Source organism: Myotis davidii, unplaced genomic scaffold (genome assembly GCF_000327345.1).
Source record: "Myotis davidii unplaced genomic scaffold, ASM32734v1 scaffold398, whole genome shotgun sequence".
NCBI classification, from domain to species: Eukaryota; Metazoa; Chordata; class Mammalia; order Chiroptera; family Vespertilionidae; genus Myotis; species Myotis davidii.
In genome coordinates this window covers 190,518-194,164 of record NW_006290024.1, presented here as the reverse complement: position 1 = coordinate 194,164, position 3,647 = coordinate 190,518, and the positions used below count along the sequence as shown (strand labels likewise).

General features: G+C 52.3%; 1 pseudogene; it reads left to right on the top strand.

Moving 5' to 3' along the window:
* The first annotated feature begins 165 nt into the window (after positions 1-165).
* LOC102771432 lies at positions 166-1,702 on the top strand (annotated as a pseudogene).
* Positions 1,703-3,647: the final 1,945 nt, after the last annotated feature.

Genomic DNA, 3,647 nt, shown 5'->3' with positions numbered 1-3,647 from the left:
CAACAGAATTGCCACCCGAAAGCTGTGGAATGCATGCTCATGGCCCAAGGGTCGGAGGACGTCATATCCTGACAACAGGTCCTGGTGAGGCATGACCCCACAGTAGAGAAGGCCCTGGACTTTCAGTATCACACTGTGGAGAGCTCCAGTGAGAGTAGTCTAGACATGGAGGATGATGTAAGTGTCCCCAGCACCCCAAAGCCCAAGCTCAGGCGATACTTTGACAGCATGTCAAGTGATAGTGGCTCTGACTCAATGGTCCACAAAATTCGGTCCCATGGAGAGCAGCTGGAGGCAGAGTCTTCCGTCTGGGGATGGTTCACCAAGATGCTCCCATCCATAGTGCGCTTTACCAAGTCTGTAGTCATCCCCTCCAACAGGTCCAAGGGGAAACAGCCTGGACACCGGGGCTGCAACACAGCCCTGAATGAGTGCTTCAACAGCCTGGACAATGACAGCCCAGACCTACAGAACCAGTGGCAGATTCCTAGGAAGCCCATAAGTGACCAGCCAAACAACATCCTCATTTCCCAGGACAAGCTGCCCGAGAACATCATCCTGGTCAACACTTCGGACTGGCAGGGCCAGTTACTTTCAGACATCCTGCAGGGGCACACACTGCCTGTGGTGTGCACTTGTTCCACAGTTGATGTCCAGGAGGCATTTAGCATCATCATCTCCTGGATGCAGAGATATTGCAACTGCAATTCCCAAGCTCTGATAGCAGTATTCCCACCAGCCACCTCAATGGCTGGACAACAGGCATTTTCTTGTCATCCTGCTGGGTTTCCTCCCCCGGGCCAGCTACCTGGGTTCCACGGAATGTTGCTACAACAACTTCTTCCAGGACCTATACTGCTGGGACATGTTCAACAACCTGGAGTCCCAGAACATCTTGCAGGACACACAGGACATTTTGTCGAGAATCACAGAGTAGGTGCCAACTGTGTCTACCTGCTGCCCATCGCAGAGGCCATGCTCAATGAGCAGCAGAAGCACCCCAACGAGAAGTCCTCACAGAAGCTCATTCCCTTAGTGGGGGCAGCGAAGGTTGAAAGAGTGGATCGATCTTCAGCCACGTCAAGAGATTCAGATGATGTGGACCCCTCATGCTCCAGTGTTCTTCCTGCCAGGAAGGCCTCACCCAACACACTCTCCCCTCCATCAATGAGTGGGGGCCTGTCCTCCCCTAGCCAGAGTGTCCATGCAGAGCTGATGGAGCTTCAGGTGCATTACTGAATGGAAGCCCAACCAATAGACACGAAGAGAATTGTGGAGAAGAAAGACCTGCCTACCGCCAAAAGCACACTCAAGCCCTTCTTCCAGCCTATCCAGGCCAGCAGACTGCCCAGCAGAGGTGAGGCCAGAGCAACACCCACCATGCCCATGACAGTGGTCACCAATGAGATGAAAAAGATGGCGCCCAAGAGAACCAAGAACAAGGATGTGGAGTCCACAAGCCAGTGCATTAAGGGCATCTGTCACCTGGTTTGCAGGGCAAAGAACCAGCAGAAAATGCTGCCAGTCGTCATTGATGGCATGGAGTGGAACGACGTGACGTTCTTCCAGCTGGCAGCCCAGTGGTCCTCTCACGTCAAGCTCTTCCCCATCTGCATCTTTGGACATTTCAATTCCACATTCTAGCCCTGCCTCTCTCTCTGCCCTTCACCCTGCCCTTGCCAAGCCCAGAAGAACACAGCTGCTTTTCTGTGAACAGATCAGTTTACTACAGACACAGACCCTGGAGACAGCCAAAGAGAAACTGTTTTGAGTTCGAATGCACTCACAGCCTGGAACCTAACTGGGTTATTTCTCACTGGGATCTCCTAACTGCTCTGTTCAATAACCAGAACGCTCTGGTAAGTGGAAGGTCAGGAGGGCAGTGTTGAGCTAGAGATTCATGGAAGATGTGTTTTGGCCTCAGGATTCCAAGCATTCCCAGTGAAAAGGGTTATGGCCTTGAGAACCTGCCCTTCCTGGAAGCCAGGACTCTGTTTCCCAGGGAGCTGGCTCCACCCTGTGTGGCCCTGGCATACTGGCTAGACAAAGTGGTCGAATACCTGGGGAGGGAACCCACCTTCATTCCTGTCTATACTTACAGAACTTTTGCTACCACCCAACAGCTGTGGGACCAATTATTTACCAGGTGAGCCCCTCCCCCTTAGAGAGCACATGATCACCAGGCCAGCTGTTGGCTGTTTGCCTTCAGGTCACTGCAACTCTCTGAGTGTTTCTTCCTCTGAACCCTCAGTGAACCCAGGAGCTAGCTCATAGGGTTATTGTAGGGACTCGCTGGGTTCCTCCCTGGTAAATGTTCTCTGGGAGCCTAGACAGTGGAGAGGTCTGCTGGAGGGGCTGTGATTGAGCCAATTGGTTATTTTCTCTTCCTGTTAAGGAAGCCACTGCCAAATTTGTGATTCTCTTTGGGGTCGTGGGCTAAGCTGTTTCCGCATTTTATAGAGAGATTGGAGATATGATTAGGGGTCCACTTCCCAGGTGAATCTGCGTCAGGTATGCCTGGGGTGAGCAGTGGGCCCCAGGGTCACCCAGCTATCTCTGATTGGGCTGGCTTGGAATCATTCATTCAGCAGATATATGTGTCGCCCTGACAGGTACAGACATGTCTCTAGGCACTGACCAGAATCCAGTGCTCAGAGAAGACCCCAAGCCTGAACTGAAGAGCTTCCTTCTAGTCAGGAGTGATTCAGTCACACTAGGCAACACAGGCTCGTAGTGTCCACAGGACAGCCGATGTGACGTCCTAGTGGTCACCTTTACCAATGGCTGCATCTGCCTGTATTGTGAAGAGATGATAGAACTCTGTTTCAGCAGAAATCCTGAGTCAGTTTTGGATCAGAGCCATGAGGGTAGTATAGGGACTGTGAAGTCAAGGTGCTGGCAAAACCCTGGATCCCACACATGGTGGGATTTCTGTAAGAGGGAAGAGGTCTGAGGCTTCTCCTACAAATAGGGAAGGAGTCAAGAGAGCTGTGCTTGTGGATTTGGGTGGTGTGGGAGAGCAGTGGGAACTCAGTGAGAGAGTCAGACACTCAGCAAATTAATATCCTCCCCCTCCTAATCCAAACTTGCCTGCATCCCTATCCCGGGGACTTTGATCACTAATCTGGTAGAACCTCCTCAGTGGCAGCTTGGCAGGTGTACCCCACCCTGGGAGCTGAGTTTCAATGGGAGGCAAAAAACCACACAGGATAGCTCCTGACTTATGCAGCATGTAGGTGCAGGAGCTTACGTTTGAGGTTATAGAAAGGCCCTGGGGTTTGTTTTTTCGGTCATTGGTCAGTATTCCTGAAGCACCTACTCTGTGCCAATGAATAACATGAACACGGTGGAAACCAGCCCTCTCAGTCATAATAGGAGTGTCGTGAGAGGGGCAGGGACACTGAGAGAGCATGTCAGGTTCCCCTGGAGAAGGGGTCAGGTGGTTTCCTCATTGATCCAGAGCTGTCAGTTAGGAGGGGATTCTGCCAGCCCCTCCTGAGTGACAAGGCATTTCTCTGCAAGGACTGCCAGACTAAAGATGGGCAAGGAGTACGTCTGGCTTCTGGATGGGCAGAAGCAGCAGATACAGAACCCCAGGCTCTCTGGGTGGTGCTCTGGGAGGGCCGTGTGAAAGGAAAGGCCAGGCC